A 17,265-nucleotide genomic window follows, 5' to 3' on the forward strand; every position below is an offset into this window, starting at 1 on the left:
GCTACCAAGAGAATGGCAGGTTGTGATTGGGTGAAATAGATGAAGGGGATAAACAGGCACCAAATCTCAGTCATAAAATAAATTAGTTACAGGGATGAAAAAACAGCATAGAGAATATAGTCAATAGTTCTGTAACATCTTTCTATGTTGACAGATAGTAACTATACTAGTTGGGGTGAGCATTTAATAATGTAGTTAACTGTCAAATCACTATGTTGTATACTTGAAACCAATATAATATTGTATATCAACTGTACTAAAATAAAATATAATAGTAATTAAAAGAAAATCACATTGCATACCTACAAAAAAAAAAAAGAGAGAATGGCAGATTGAATTTTCAAAAATGGTGGCAACAGTATCTCCTGCCCCAGCTGCTTATCTTACAATGTGACTTTGGCACCCCTCTCATCAAGAGCTGGGATCTGTATTTCTGTCCTTGATTCTGAATGGGCCTGTGACTACAGGAAGTGAAACTACAATTCCCAAAGCTAGGCTATAAAGGCCAATACAGCTTCTGCCTTGTTCACTGGAACATTGCCTCTGGAGTCCTGAGCTGCCATGGCAGAAGTCTAAGGCTGCCATGCTGTCAGGAAGCCCAAGCTAAATGGAAGAGCCACATGAAAGTGTTCTGGCTAAGAGCCACAGCTGAGGTTCCAGCTAACAGCCAATGTCAACCACCACATGTGAGTGAAGATGCCTCCAGATGATTCTAGCCGATAGTCATCAAGTCCTCCCTGTTAAGGCCCCAGATATTGGGAAGTGAGCATAGTCAAGTCCTTCCTGCTGTGCCCTGCCAGAATTCCTGACCTACAGACTCTCTGAACATGATAAAATGGGTGTTTTATGCTGCTGCACTTTGATATAATTGCTTATATGACAATAGCAAGTGAAATAAAGAGCTCAGGCTTACATGCTTACAGCTACCTCTCTACTTCCTTTAGAGAATTCTGGGAAATGTCTCCAATTGGCCAGGCTTGGGTCACATGTCTACCCCTTGAGCCAACTGCTCTGTCTGTGAGGAAATTAGCTCTAGCCTAGCTTATTATGTTAATTCCTGGTAGGTGGAGATGTCATTACTGCCAGCTACCTAGAGGCCCACAACTAGAGTTATTCACCGAAGGCAGTAGAGGTTGTATAAGAAGAAGAGGTATGAGAATGTGTTTTGAGCCAATGAAAGTAATAGCTACATTACATTCTATCAACTTTACTTCATTTGGTAACTTTTTTTTTCTTGAGGTTTAGGATGGTTTCCTTTAAAATAACACTAGAAACCAGGCTCTATTACCTACAAGCTGTGTGACTTTGGGAAAGTTACTTTGCCATTCTGAGTCTAATAAGAATATTTTTTATACTTGTCTGGCAAATTAAGAGCCTGTTAGAAACACTTTTCATTTTAGTCAAAATTCACATTGGGTTAGCCATCACTTAGAAGTGGGGCTTCACTTCAATGTCCTGGTGAAGTGTTCACATTGCTGTCTATATTAATTTCCACAGGGCTGCTATCTTCCCTTTCCCACCCCAAAATACATACACTTACATACCAGTCACATATGTGCACACACACACACATTAAATAGATGTTTTTCTATATTCCCCAAATAAGCAAACTTTTCTTCTTTTCTATCAAATAAGAGGGGCTGAGAAACACTTAAAAAAAAAACCAACAGAGACCAGGGCAGGTATGGTAGGTTGACTGCCTAAATGCCCATTTCAAACACTGTTTTACTGACAGTCCTTTAGAGCAAGTCCCTAGAACCAAGGACCCCATTTCCCAGATATCTGTGCCGTTGGGGTGGCCATGTGACTCCATTCTAGCCGGTGGGACACAACCAGAAATCAGCCGGCATGATCCCTCTTCTGCTTTCTCCTTTTGCTGGAATGAGGGCCTGGGGCTGGAGATGTGGCTGCCATTGTGAAGGCTGGAGGAGGAGGGACAGACAGGCCCTGGCCCCTTCTTGGCCTTCGTGAGCCACCCTTCCAGACCTGGACTCTATTACCCTGCATTCTTACTGCCTGAGGCAAATGAGTTCCTTTTCTGTCAAGCCACCACAATTGTTGAGTTCCTGTTATGGGCAGCTGAATGCAGTCCTGTGCTATACAGAATTAGGTAACCCTTCTCACTTTCATCGGGGTATTCCCTCACCATTTTCCCAAGGATCATGGGCACGTGGGAGACCTCAGAAGGCCTCAACTGTGGCTGGGGCTCCAGATCTGAATCAGGGCAGATGAAAGTGGGTATAGATCCGTAGAAGGCCCTATCCCAGCTTCTTCAAAAAAACCTTCAGGGGTGAGTCCGTCTAGGTTTGCCCATGCCCCTGCTCTCAGGCGTGTACTCTTGCCTTTCTCTGACCTTTATTATCCGAATAAACTCTTTAAAAAAATACCTTCAAGGAATCCAGGGGAGACCATGCAGAGCTGGCCAGTGAATCAGAAGCCAGTTCTTGCACCTCATTGATATAGATTATTGGTGAATAAGTGTCCAGATCCTGATTCCAACTCGTGGGGCCATGGGAGTTCCCCACCCCCTACCCCCCGCCAATAAGCAGTGATCAGGACACCTACAAGGGGTCCTAGAATTCAACTTAATTCTGACACTGTCTTCTTGGAGAGAGCTCAGATCCCACTGATAAAGGGCTCAGTCCCACAACACTTGCACCCCTGTCCCACCAACTTCAGAAGCCAGTGGCAAGTCTAGGTTGTCACCTGTGCTTCTGACCCACTGGCTACATTCCCACAATCCCCTTCTTGGGTTTGACTATTCGCTGGAGCAGCTCACAGAACTCAGAGAAACATTTTACTTACTACATCATCAGTTTCTTATAAAAGGATGTAACTCAGGAACAGCTGGATGGGAGAGATGCACAAGGCAACACACAGGGAAAGGGCAGGGAGCGGGATCCACGCCCTCTCCAGGTGCGCCTGCTCCCCAAACCTTCTCATGCTCCCCAGCCCGGAAGCTCTCCAAACCCTGTCCTTTTGTTTTTTTCTAGTGGTTTCATTACATACACCAGACTGATTAATTCATTGGCCTTTGGTGCTGGAACTCAACCTCCAGCCCCTCTCCCCTCCCTGGAGGTCAAGGGGTGGCACTAAAAATCTCAGCCCTCTAATCACTTGGTGGGTTCCTCTGGGGACCAGCCCCCATCCTTAGGTAATCAAGGGGTATTCCAAAAGCCACCTCATTAACACAGCAAAAGACACTCTCAAAACTTAAGAAATTCCAGGGGGTTTAGGACTCCGTGCCAGTAACAGGCCAAGACCAAATATATCTGTTATTATAAATCACAATATCACAGCGAGTACTTCTTGGATTCTACCAGAAGGGAGTGAGCCATCCGAGGCTAAACTCAAATCCCAAGCATCATGATCTGTGGATAAAATGAGAGTTCCTGGGGCCAGGATTCTTACCTGGCCATGGTTGACTAGCTCACTGCACACCTGTGGGCAATACATGGCTGTTGACGCTATAAAAAGAGCTCTGCCCAGGGCTCTGGGCATGACACGCTGGCAGGGCTGCAAGGCTGCAGGAGAGCAGAGCAGAGGCTGGAGTGGTGGCAGCGCCAAGGACAGAGGCCCAGAGGACGGCTGTGTGGGACGACTGTGCAGAGAGGCCCAGAGGATGGCTGTGTGGGACAACTGTGCCGAGAGGCCCAGAGGATGGCTGTGCGGGATGACTATGCAGAGAGGCCCAGAGGACAGCTGTGAGGACAGAGGGGTCCGGAGGCAGAAACCAGCTTGCTGCATACAGGCTTGCTCTGAGTGAACAGGATTTTAGTGACTGACCTGCCACCTGGAAATAAAGTTGGGTATAACCCTTTCACCCCAAGAATGTTTTGCTGTTAATTTCTTTGGTCACATTGAATCCATAGCGAACTTGCCCGGGGCTGAAACCCATTGGCAAGACATAATCACAAACATCTCACATTTGTCTAGGACCTGAGTGGTCACCAAGTGCTTATGCCTCAGAGAAAGGTCTGGAATTCTTTTTAGTTCCTTGAGCTTTCAGGAATCCCCAACATTCTCCTTACTTCTCCTTGCTGGTAGTTTATGGCATTAAAAAAACAACCATCACAACAAATTTCCTTTTTTTCTTCCTTTTCCAGAAAGGAACTTAAGTGCTAGTATTATTTTCCAATTTTAATCACAGTTTGACAGAGACGGAAAGTTAAGTCATGTAATTGCTTTTGTGTTTTGTAGTTCTTTTCACTATTTGGGAAAAAAGAAATAGTTCAATGGATAAAATGTGGGTTTATACCAAACCCCAACCATCACGAGCGTTAATGGCAACCATGTGTTATTCCTGAGAACATGCACCTAATTTCTTTGAGGAGGAAAAACTCCAGCGCTGTTCAGCTTGCACACGGAGTGAGCCAAAGAGCTCCCAAGACATGTTTGGGGACAGATAGCTGTGTCATGTATCTCGAAGTAGAAAGAAATATATATTTTATAAAAATGTAAGCTGTAGATTACAATAGGAATACTTAAAGCAAGACTGCCTTCCCAAAACCCTTGAGTCATAAAACATCTGTCTCAGAACTGGAAGGCTGGGGATGCCTGAAGGCACATCTGGCCTGCCCACCGCCTTCTGCCTGGATTGTCCACAAAATGACTAGGCCAGCATGTGACCTTCTGAGCAGAGGCCAAGAAGAGGGGATGTAAGCAGGTGGGGCTGCGGCTCACTGTGCGTGCTCCCACCCCACTGCAGTGGCTAGGGATGGGGCTTTACATGCAGTGCTGATCCTTCCCCTTATTGCACATTGTCAAATGCCTCAGGTGGGCTAGGGTGGTAGAGGAATGAACTTAGAGACCCACTTGGTTCCAGGGCCCATGGCTTTTAACGGCTAAACCTGATTTCCTGCTGGAAGGTGGGTGCAGGCTTAGTCTTTGCATGGGCAAATTTAGTGCCTGCTTAGGGGCTAGAATCAGAGCTGTAGTTGGAAGCACCCCAGCCCCAAATTATAAAGTGGGTAGAAATTTTTGCTTGGTCACAAAGTCTGGTGTGCAAAGACTAATGCTCTTTATTTTCCTGAAACTAAAATTACCTTGGCTCTTGAGCTCCCATTCCCACTGATGGTGCAAAACATCAGCATGCCAATTCTGACTAGCTCAGGCTCTTCCAGTTTAGAGGGAGTCCCTTCCACCGAGTGCAGTTGTCTCTCACCCCCACACCTCCTCCTTCCCTTCTCCCTGGGAGAGATCATGGGCTGACTCCTGGGCCTGGCATGAGGAAGGGGTGACATGCCAACACCGGTACTGACTTCTGCCCATTGGGTTGTCTCTCTCCAGCTGCAGACCAAGCCACCCAACTTAAAACAAGCACATTGATTTTTCCCGTCAAGTCTGTGCAGGGACAGCTATCTTTGCTCTGCTTGGCATTCGTTGGGGTGGTTGAAGGCTGGGGGTTGGGATCAACCCAAGGCCAACCTGGAAAGTTGATGCTGGGGGTCATCTGGGACCCCACCTGGGACTGTCGATGGGAGCAGCGATGCATGGCCTCTGCCTGTAGCCTGGGCTTCCTGATAGCATGGCAGCTGGGTTCTAAGGGTGAGGGGAGAGAGAGAAGCCAATTTACCTGTCATGACCTCATCCTCAGAAGTTCCTCACCTTCTGCTTGTCAAGGTGGTTGCAAAGGCCTGCCCAACTTCAAGAGGACAGTGAGACAGACTCCATGTATTTGTGGGGGAATGGCAAGGTTCTAGAAGAGCATGCAAGATCAAAAACATTGTTGAGACCACTTTCAAGACACAATCTGCTACACCCTCTATTGATGCATTTGCTGCTGATGTTTTTAGAGCTGCCATGGTCTCTGGTGCATGAATTCTACTCTGGCTCCCTCATGCTACCCAGGGGCTCCTTGGTGTTCCAACCTCACAGTTATGTCTGTGCCCATCTTGGGGTTGGGAAAACATTTCTAGGGCTCTTTTTCCCCATGCTGGAGAATGCTGTTGGCCTCCAGGCCTCCTCAGCCTGGAGTGACCCTGTGGCTCTGGCAGCATGTTGGATGTGAGACTTATCTGTGTAACCTGTCACCACCCCTGGTCCCCTCTGAGTAACCAGAAGCTCCAGCCTTCTGGTACCCATTCCAGCTGGCAAGGAAGAAGAAGCCACAAGAAATGGCAGACTCCTCATTATGGACACTTATTACAAATTATATATGCTCCTTCATTTTACCTGCTATTGGCCAGAACTTTGTCACACGGCCATGTCTAACTAGGGAATGTAGACCTTACTCTGGCAAACTATGTGTTCAGTGAAAATGGAAGTTATTTATGAAGGGAGAGGAGAAGAGTGAATTTTTAGGGAAAACTCCTATCTTGACAATATGAGGCAACATTTAACCTAAGAGCTTCAGGATGAATCAGAGCCGGAAATGATAGAACCAGAGGAAGAGTATTTTAGGCAGAAGGAACAGCAAAAACAAGGGCTCAGAGGCAGAAATAAGAGTGTAATTAATGAGGGATGTGACTTGTAAAAATGAGGGCAGGTATTTAGGAGGAGCTAGATGAGAAGAAAGGAAAGGTAGGCAAGTGCCAGATCATGCAGGGCCATGTTAGCTAGGATAAGCAGTTTGGATTTTATTCTAGATTCTGCTTCGTAACAGACTCTTCACCATCTCCAGTCCCCACAATTAACAAGGTTTTTTGTTGTTTTGTTTGTTTGTTGGTGAAAATCCTATTCAACACAAATATTTCTTCACAGGAAAACAGAAGGTATCATGGGAGGTAGGAATAGCTTGATGTTTGGAGTATTAGCATTTAGAAGGTACCCAGTTCGGTCAATTCATTAGCTGAGAATCCCTGGGCAAATTATCTTCTCTGAGCCTCAGATTCCTCGCTAGGCTATGTTGTGCATTTTAAACAAAATGATGCATGTAAAAGTTCATGGCAAACTCGAAGGAGCCATATATGAGGTATTGTTATTGATAGGTCATTACAATACTGGTGTAAAGGAGTTCATCACATTCTTTCTGGAGTACCAAAGGGCCTATCTGAGGATAGGCGGGGTAGGGGAGAGTGTGGATATAGAGAAGGACCCGGCAGGAAGAGGGCCAAAAGGAAGGGCCCTAGCGGGCCCTCAGGGTGGAGTCTAGGAAGGACAGCAGAGAACTGCTAGTGAGTCACTCGTGATAAATATCAGTGGCCATAGCAAGCACTATTGATATCCATCTCTGAACCTCGCAGCCCACCTCTGTGTTCACCTGTAGCTGCAGCGAGCTGTTTCTGGAAAGCCTACAGCACTCACCTGTCTTTTCTTCTCACCCTATGGGCTTCTTTGGCACCAGAGATCTTGCTGTAAGCATGCAAACTGGAAATGCCACCGAGGTAGCATTTCCTCAGAAAACCCTACACCTGGCTGCTCGGACCTGTTTGGGGTCAAGGATGTGTTCTGAGGTGGGCCCCAGAAGGTCTCTCAGAGGGACCCCTGTGGGATTGAACCTGAGCTGCTGCAGTGGTAACTTGTTCATTAACACCCCTGAATTGGCTTCTCTCTGTCTCACTCTCTAGCTGTCTCACTGTACTTCCCTGGGTCACCTTCTGAATGAGCTACCTGCACCCAAGTCCTGGTCTCAGGCTTTGCTTTTAGGGGAACCTCCACCAAGCCCCATTCCCACCCCCGTTCCCTAGTATATAAGGTGGGAAGGCTGTCTGCTTACTCTCCCAGCTCCCTCCACAGTTATAGGCGGCCACGTGCCCCATTGCCAGCTGTTGGATCATAAGCTGAAGTGTTGCGGAAGATTACTTAGAAAGCTCTCACTTTATAAAAGGGACAGATTTTTTTTGGTGCTGCCCTACCATCCCCAACCTTCCTGCCTTGACAGCGAACATACTCTTGGAGCTGCAGCAGCCATCTTGAGGCCAGAAGGAAAGGCCAAAGGAATCACAGAAACACTGTCCATGATGTTTTAAGTCACTGAAGTCATCTAATTCTAGACTTCTTGTGTGAGAAAAAGGACCCCGAGGCTCATTCAGGATACTGTTCATGGAGTTCTTGATTACTCACACCCTAACGCTTCCTACCTCATACAGTGGCTTAGGGTGCCAAAGCCAGCGGAGGCTCCTTCCCAGCTTCCCCAGTCGCGGAGCCAGAGAGTGGGGCTTCTCTGTGGCAAGCCATCCTCCTCCCCTCCCTGGCCACCTCCAAGTCCTGTTCTCTCCCCTCTGAGAATTCCACAGCTTCTCCCAGGCAGGGTGGATGGGGCCCCCTGCAAATCCGGCCTTCTGCCTCAGGCCTAGTGCAGGAGGCATGCAGGCAGCCTCAGAGACCCGCTTCACTCACTTTCCTGCCCCACTTCCCTTCTTTTTCAGTTCAGATTTACAAAGACAGTAGGCTCTGAAGGAAAATGAAAAGAGTCTATGTGTGTTCTGGACAATTCTCTGATTCCCCTGTGATTTGCATTTCTCTTCACTTTCTGTCTCTTCTTGTCTTAGAATGCGAACCTGTGAAAACTAAGCAAATGGCTTCTTTTGGTTCAATTGTGTACAGTTGTTAGCTGGCACTTACTGAGAGCCTAGACTGCTCTGGGTTAGAGAAAATATCAAGGAAACGGAAGGCCTGCCTGGTCCTAAAACTAGGTGCAGTCTAGATGGGGAGGCACATGGAGCCAGCCAAGACAGCCTATGGTTAGAATGGCACTTTAGCAGAGTGATCATGAGCAAATGTTCTAGAACAGATCGCCTGCAACTGAGCAAGTTACTTAATCTCTCTGTGCCTCCATTCCTTCCTCTGTAAAAGGGAGAAAGTAATTGTACCCAGTCCTTGGGGGTCACTTGTGCAGATTAAGTAAATGAGCTAGGATAATGATGATGTTGGAAGCTCTGTGTTCGTTCTTCATCTCCATGGTGCCCAAGGCAGTGCTCCCCACATCCTGAGCTGCAGGAAAGATTTCCTTCACCCAACACCTATTTATGAGTCCACAGTATATACCAGGCACTGTGCTAGGTGCTGGAGGTACAGTGGTAAAGTGGATAGATAAGCTACCTACCCTGATGTGGACATTAAAGTCATTCCGCCTGTGACAACTAAGGGTTTCATATGTCCAAGCCGGTGGGGAGCCGTTGGGTGGCTGGAGCCCAGAGGGGGCGCAGGTGAGCAGCCTTGGAAGCAGGGTCCGTGTCCTGTGGGCCTGGACGGTTAAGTATAGGTGCACGCTCAATGGCAAATACCAGTGGTTTGGACTAAACTGGTGGGAGATTTTGTCATGTAGACACAGGGCAGGGAGCATAAGAATCCCACACCATATCTCCCTTTGACCTCTGTTCTGCCCCCTTCCCATTGGCGATGTGGAAGGACCTGGGGCCCCTGCAGGAGCCAGGCGCTGCTCTCCTGCATGCAACAGTTCTGATACAGTGCGTGGGAAGATTACCAATGGAAGATTAATTTCTCCTTGTCATTTCCCCAGGGGCCTTAAGCAATCTCGGGAACAATTTTCCTCGCCTAGAACACTGCTCTCGGGAAGCTGGTGGTGATCTGCTGCAGTGTGGCGCCAGGTGAAGGACAGCCCCAGAGTCCCAGCTTCGGAGCTGAGTGGTGAGCCAGAGAGAGATGTGCCTGCCGAGCAGTCATTGACGTCCTGTAATGGATGCTGAACAAAAGAAAGGAAAGCGTAAGCATCACTTTGCTGTGTAGGCTTTGCATTTGGCCAGGGCACATGAAGGGCACCTGGAACCGGGGCTCCCCAACTTCTGGTGCAGACAGCCACACGGAGCCCAGCAGCCTTTGTCTCAAAGGAGATTTCTTTCCACAGGGACTGTCTCTTCTTGGAGGGTGGGGTGCTGAATCCCAGGGCATCGTTCCTTCCCCCTGCTGAAGAGAAGGAAGAGGGCAGGGCTGTTTTGTGCTGTGGTCAGGGACCAAACCGCACTCCAACAGGAGAGTCTGAAGTCAGACCTCAGGAAGGACTTCCTTGTGAGAAGTTTAGTCTTCAATCGGGATTTTGATTGAAGGCTTTTCGATGAAACACCTGTTGTTAGGGATGAACTGGACGACATTTAAGCTGGAGAGTCAAGGAATAGTCTGAAAATTGGGAGAGGGCACATCTCACACAGGGTTTTGTTTCTGGGTCTCCAAGGTGGGCTACACCCTTCAGCCACTCAGCTGCACCCCCTGCTCAGTTATTCATTCACCCATCACACCTTTATTGGGCACTGATTGTGTTTAAAATAGGGCTCCACCAGTGTGCCCTGGGATGTGGTATTAACCTCTCAGATTCCACTGCTTCATCCCTAAAATGGGCTTCATAGTATCTCCCTCAAAGGAAGATGGAGGAGCAGCCCAGGCAGATGGACATTGCATCAGATGTGGATCCTTCAGCTGCAAGGAACCGAAGACATGGTGAAAAGTGGTTTACAAAAGGGGGCTGTATCTCCCCAGAGACGAACTCAAGAGGCCACCTCCTTCCCTGGAGGGTCCAGCAGCTGAGGGGGTTTACATCTCTCTGCTCCCCTCTCCTTAGGCTGTCAGAGGTGACTCTCCTTGTGGTCTAAAGATGACTAAAGAGATTCTAGGCATCACATGTTTGGCTTGAAGAAATTGACACCGTCTCTGTGAGGCTTCATTAGTGGATTTTACTTGTTGTCCCACTGTCTAGGACTAGGTCGCAAGGGCATACTCAACAGTCTTTGGTAAGGGCTATGAGGTCACCATGGTTGGCTTAGGCCAAGCACAATTCCCCCGCCTTGGGACTGGGGAGGGGCTCACCTTCCCCAAGCACACTGGAGGGAGAACATCAGAATAAAATTTGGGCTTGGCCATCAAGGGAGATGGAGGGGAGTTGGGGGCACAGAAGGAGAGAAGTAACCCTTGGATAAGCGACCTATAGTTTTGGCCACAGCTACCTATCTACCAGCCTTTTTTTTCTTGACTCTATGTCCTATTTTCATTAATAGAGAATATAACCTTGCTGGCAGGAACCCTGTTGATTTTTCTATTCCCCAGGCACATAGTGGGCACTTTATAAACATTTGTTGATGATAACATATATAAGTAATTGTAAATATCATGGAGCAGTAGAGTTTGTACATATGTCTTTTTGTTATTGTTGTTTTTGGAGAGCTGTAAGGGATTTCAGGAAACAATATTATAATTTTTGAAGTGATTCTTAAAGTGTTACTCTGAAATTCATTATGAGAGAGTGATCAAGGAGGAAATACTACACAAAAATAACGGTATGTCATTCCCTGGTGAGAGGAAGTCAGGAGAAAAAAAATAACCAACATACATCTAAGGGAATATATATATATATACACACACACACACACACACACAGAAATTTTTTTTCCTTTTTTCCTCGAGCTTTCCCTTCCTGCTTTATCAAAGTAATCTACATTGAGAATTTCCCCCCCTATAGTAAAGCATTTTTACAAGTTTGGTTAACCAAACAAATCAATAGTGGCACCCAGTGGCTACAAGGGTTAATCAGGGAACAGCAATTTCTTTCTACATCTCTGTTCTGCCAACCATAGCCCCACTTAAAAATTAAACCATTGAGACAAGTATTTGAAGAAAATGTCTGTGTGGGCTTAGACTCCCCCAGTCTTTTGTTTCCCCAAGCCTCCTCTCCTTTGAGCAACGGGGACCGTGAAGGCCCACCCTCTACTTTGGAGCCCAGAGCCAGGGTGTGCAAAAGCCTCTGTGCCCTGTGTTGGCACAGGTATAGGGATTGTTAAAAGCTTATTTATTCTCTGTCCTCTCTAGAACTGAGCGAGTGTAATTATGTGCATTGCTGGAGTTCCGGGTCTTTCCTCCAGAGCACATTCCCTCCCAAAGTTGCTGACGTCTGGTTCTTACTGGATTTCAGGAGGCAGGTGATCCAAAAAAAAACTGAAACCTCTGCCAGTTAACAGGATAACCAATTAACCAAACCAGTGAGAGGGAACAGGAAAATGCCCATGTCTAACTTTGGATTTCATTTCCCTTCCAGCAGTAAGCAGGAAAGACACGTGACTTTGGTCAGGCTGGTAATTACTCAGTCATCAGGCTTTGTAAGGTTCTAAGTCCTATTCATTAAACTGTGTAATCTGCGCCTCTGACTCAGAAGGGAAGAGAGGCACAGTATGCCCTCAATCCCCTTCTCCATCCCTCCACACCCGCCTTCCCCATCCCTCCCCTTTGGTAACTGCTAGTCCCTGCTTGGAGTCTGTGAGTCAGCTGCTGTTTTGTTTCTTCAGTTTTGCTTCATTGTTACACTCCACAAATGAGGGAAGTCATTTGGTACTTGTTTTTTCTCCGCCTGGTTTATTTCACTGAGCATGATACCCTCTAGCTCCATCCAGGTTGTTGCAAATGGTAGGATTTGTTTCTTTCTTACGACTGAATAGTATTCCATTGTGTATATGTAACACATCTTTATCCACTCCTCTACTGATGGACACTTAGGGAATGTGAGAAGCTGTTTTCTTTGGGTAAATTTCTAGGAGTGGAATTCCAGGGTCTAATGGTATTTCTATTTTTAGTTTCTTAAGGAACCTCCATATTGCTTTCCACAATAGTTGACGTAATTTACATTCCCACCAGCCGTGTGGGGGGGGTTCCCCTTCCTCTACATCTTTGCGGGCATTTGTTGTTCCTAGTCTTTTCAATGTTGGCCATTCTAACTGGTGTGAGGTGATATCTCATTGTGGTTTTAATTTGCATTTCCCTGATAATTAGCGATGTGGAGCATCTTTTCATGTGCCTCTTGAAGCCATGCCTCTTATTATTCCTGTCCTTTTGCAGCTCCTTCCTACACTGAATCAGGGTAAATCTACTCCTAGACTCCTGCAGATAGGGTGGAGTTTGACTTTTGAGGTCTGTTATAAAAGGCATTGCAACCTTCTTTGGAAATTCATTCTTATTGAGATACAGTTGCTATAAAACACTGTGTATGTTTAAGATATACAATGTATTGATCTGATACATTTGCATGTTGCAAGATGATTACCACCACAGCATTAACTAACACCTCCATCATGTCCCATAATTTCTACTTCTGTTTTTGTGGTGGGAACAATTAAGATCTAGCCTTTCAGCAACTCTGATCTTTATAATACAGTATTGTTGACTATAGTGGCTATGCTGGGCATGGCAGCTTTTTCCTTATGTTCTGGCATTGCTTGTTCTGAGGCAAGCTAGCCACTGTGTTGTAAGGACGTTCAAGAAGCCCTGTGGAGAGGTCCACACGGGGAGGAACCACCTTGCTAGCACCACCTTGTCAGCCATGTGTCTGAGCTGCCATGGAAATGTACTTTCTAGGACCCCAACAGGTTACACACTGGCATAGCGAGTGAATTATTGCTGTTCCAAACAAGCTGGAAGATCCCCATGGCATTGGCCATTAGTTGTCCCTGAATGGCTCTTTTCCCTACTATTTATAAGTAATAAAATTTTAGCTGGACACATAGCCCCCTGAAGAAAAAAACCCTCTATTCCCCAGCTTCCTTTGCATCTAGGTGTGGCCATGTGACTAAGTTCTGGTCAGTGGAATGTAAGTGAAAGTCTCGCATGTAACTTCTGGGATGTGAGAAGTATCCTTAGGAGGAGTGGTCCTTCTATAAGATTTTACCATGTTGATGGACAGTGACTGCAATAGAGGGGGTGAGGACTTGATAATATGGGAGAATGTTGAACCACTTGTGTTGTGCATGTGAGTGAAACCATCATAGGATTGTATATCAATGACACTTTAATTAAAGAAACAGCACTTTAAAGTGCAAGGTTAAGTGTATTAAAATCCAGAAGATTGTTTTAAGTTTTACAATTTTATTGATACCCAACTAGACTATTATACTTTAACTTTCTTGGCTTCAGGAAGCTGGCTTACCAATCATGTTTTAATGTATCCTTTATATCTTACCTCATTTTCAACTGAGATTATTACTGTGTTTGACATAGCAAATTATCAATCAGCCATGCCTCTTATTTTTTTATTTTTATTAAGGTATCATTGACACACACTCTTATGAGGGTTTCACATGAAAAACAGTGTGGTTACTACGTTCACCCATATTATCGAGTCCCCCCGCCCCCGCCATATCCCGTTGTAGTCACGGTCCATCAGTGTAGTAAGATGCCACAGTCACACTTGTCTTCTCTGTGCTACACTGTGACACCCCCACACCATGCGTACTAATCATAATACCCCTCAATCCCCTTCTCCCTCCCTCCACACCCGCCTTCCCCCATCCCTCCCCTTTGGTAACCGCTAGTCCCTGCTTGGAGTCTGTGAGTCTGCTGCTGTTTTGTTTCTTCAGTTTTGCTTCATTGTTGCACTCCACAAATGAGGGAAGTCATTTGGCACTTGTTTTTTCTCCGCCTGGTTTATTTCACTGAGCATGATACCCTCTAGCTCCATCCAGGTTGTTGCAAATGGTAGGATTTGTTTCTTTCTTACGACTGAATAGTATTCCATTGTGTATATGTAACACATCTTTATCCACTCCTCTACTGATGGACACTTAGGGAATGTGAGAAGCTGTTTTCTTTGGGTAAATTTCTAGGAGTGGAATTCCAGGGTCTAATGGTATTTCTATTTTTAGTTTCTTAAGGAACCTCCATATTGCTTTCCGCAATAGTTGACGTAATTTACATTCCCACCAGCCGTGTAGGGGGGGTTCCCCTTCCTCTACATCTTTGCGGGCATTTGTTGTTCCTAGTCTTTTCAATGTTGGCCATTCTAACTGGTGTGAGGTGATATCTCATTGTGGTTTTAATTTGCATTTCCCTGATAATTAGCGATGTGGAGCATCTTTTCATGTGCCTCTTGAAGCCATGCCTCTTATTATTCCTGTCCTTTTGCAGCTCCTTCCTGCACTGAATCAGGGTAAATCTACTCCTAGACTCCTGCAGATAGGGTGGAGTTTGACTTTTGAGGTCTGTTATAAAAGGCATTGCAACCTTCTTTGGAAATTCATTCTTATTGAGATACAGTTGCTATAAAACACTGTGTATGTTTAAGATATACAATGTATTGATCTGATACATTTGCATGTTGCAAGATGATTACCACCACAGCATTAACTAACACCTCCATCATGTCCCATAATTTCTACTTCTGTTTTTGTGGTGGGAACAATTAAGATCTAGCCTTTCAGCAACTCTGATCTTTATAATACAGTATTGTTGACTATAGTGGCTATGCTGGGCATGGCAGCTTTTTCCTTATGTTCTGGCATTGCTTGTTCTGAGGCAAGCTAGCCACTGTGTTGTAAGGACGTTCAAGAAGCCCTGTGGAGAGGTCCACACGGGGAGGAACCACCTTGCCAGCACCACCTTGTCAGCCATGTGTCTGAGCTGCCATGGAAATGTACTTTCTAGGATCCCAAGTTCAAGTCTTCTTCTGAAGCCACATACATTATGGAGCCCAGACAAGCTTTCCCCAGTGTGCCTTATCTGAAATCCTGATCCACAGAAATCAAGAGATGTAAATTGTTATTGTTTCTAAGCCACTTTTGCGATGATGTGTTATGCAGCACTGTTTTACTAAAATGGGGTCTGAGTTCCCTCAGAGTTCAGTGATTGTCAACTGTGCTCATGGAGGTTAATGCCATGCCTAGAGGGGATGTTTCTCCCAGCCTCCAGCCATACAGGAGAAGGTCACATAAGGACCACCTATTTTCCTTGAATAAGTTCCTATTACATGGTATTTAGGCCTACTTTTTAGAAATCTAAATATTACATGACGTTTTTAGATATGTATATAAGAAAACCTGGAGGTACTTGAGAACTAATTCATAATTAAGGTGGCGTCTCAGGAGAACAAAGCCCTTGACTGGAGTTTGTATCTGTTTGGATTATGTTTGGATATGGGGACTGGAAACTAAATAATGGCAGCTTAAGAGAAAAGTTTATTTCTCTCACACTTAAGAGCAATCCAAAGTAGGCATCCAGAGCTGGTAGGGTAAGCTCACAAAATTGTCAGAGACTCGGGCTCCATCAGCGTTGTGTCAGTCTCAGCATGGATTTTATCTCATCACCCAAGATGGCTGCAGGAGTTCCAGTCATTATGTTTTCATTCCTGCTAGCAGGAATGAGGAAGGATGAAAAAGGGCACACAATCTCTATTTAAGGGCACTTTCTAGAAATTACACCTGAAATTTCCCCTTATATCCCTTCTGGCCAGAATTCAGTCTCTTGGCCACATCCAGCTGCAAGAGAGGCAGGGATCTATTGACTTTGCCTCAACAGCTATATTTCTGGAATGGATATTGGGGGATTCAGAGTTCATACTCCCATATCATATCAGTAGGGATTAGTCTCAACTGGGTGTGACTGAAAACCCTAAATAATAGCGGCTTAAACAAGATAGAATTCTAGTCACACAAAAGTCTGGAGGGAAGCAGTCCAACCAGTATGGTAGCTCTTCTCTATAAAATGATCCCGGATCCAGGCTCCTCTGTCACCTTCTTCTTATCTGTGGTGTATGTGCCCCCTTCCTAAAATCATCTTGTGGTTCAACGTGGCTGCTCAAGCCCCAGCCAGGATTTGCTACGTAACTGGTGGGGCCTGGTGCAAAATGAAAATGCAAGGCCCCTTGTCCAAAAGATTATTCTGAATTTCCATATAGCCACAGCAAAGCATTAAACCAAATGCAGGGTCCCTCTGGGTGCAGGACTGTGTGTGGCTGCACACGTCACCTTCCCGTGGAGCCAGCCCTGCCTTTCCAGCCAGAAAGGAGGAAGGAACAAGGTCATTGTAGCAGCAGCATGTTTTGGTCTGTTGAGCATCTGTTCTCCCTCACTTCAATAACAGTATCTCTTCCACTTAGCTATCACTGCATAACAAACTACCCTAAAACTTCATGGCATAAAATAACCAAACAAACAGCTCATGGACTCTATCAGTCAGGAATTTGGCGAGGGCATGGAGAGGATGGCTTATCTCTGCTCTGCAATGCCTGGGACCTCAGCTGGCAAGAGTCAACCGGCTGGGGCTGGAAGATGCACTTCCAAGATGGCTTCTTCCTTCACATGGCTGGCACCTAGGCCCAGAAAGTCAGTTTCAGCTGTGTCTATTGACAGAGCACCAAGATGGCACTCTCAGGCTAGAAATATGCATTGGTTTTCCAGGGCTGTGATAACAAATTACCACAAACTGGGTGGCTTAAACTGTAGAAATTGATTGTCTCATAGTTCTGGAGACTGGAAGTTTGTAATCAAGGTGTCGGCAGGGCCGTGATCCCTCTGAAGCATCTAGGGAAGGATCCTTCCTTGCCTCTTCCAGCTTCTCATAGCCCCAGGCATTCCTTGGCTTGTGGTTGCATCATTCCAAACTCTACTTTTGTCTTTG

The 17,265-nt window shown here is 46.0% G+C and overlaps 1 long non-coding RNA gene across 1 annotated transcript in view; it reads left to right on the forward strand.

Moving 5' to 3' along the window:
- Positions 1-13,147, forward strand: part of LOC118909247 (uncharacterized) — a 51,957-nt gene extending 38,810 nt beyond the window's left edge. The window contains exons 2-3 of the long non-coding RNA XR_008995255.1: positions 9,404-9,607; positions 10,259-13,147. This is a non-coding gene — a long non-coding RNA (uncharacterized LOC118909247). The remainder of the gene's footprint in view (positions 1-9,403; positions 9,608-10,258) is intronic.
- The last annotated feature ends 4,118 nt before the right edge of the window (positions 13,148-17,265 follow it).

This window comes from Manis pentadactyla, chromosome X (assembly GCF_030020395.1).
Source record: "Manis pentadactyla isolate mManPen7 chromosome X, mManPen7.hap1, whole genome shotgun sequence".
In the NCBI taxonomy this organism is placed as follows: Eukaryota; Metazoa; Chordata; class Mammalia; order Pholidota; family Manidae; genus Manis; species Manis pentadactyla.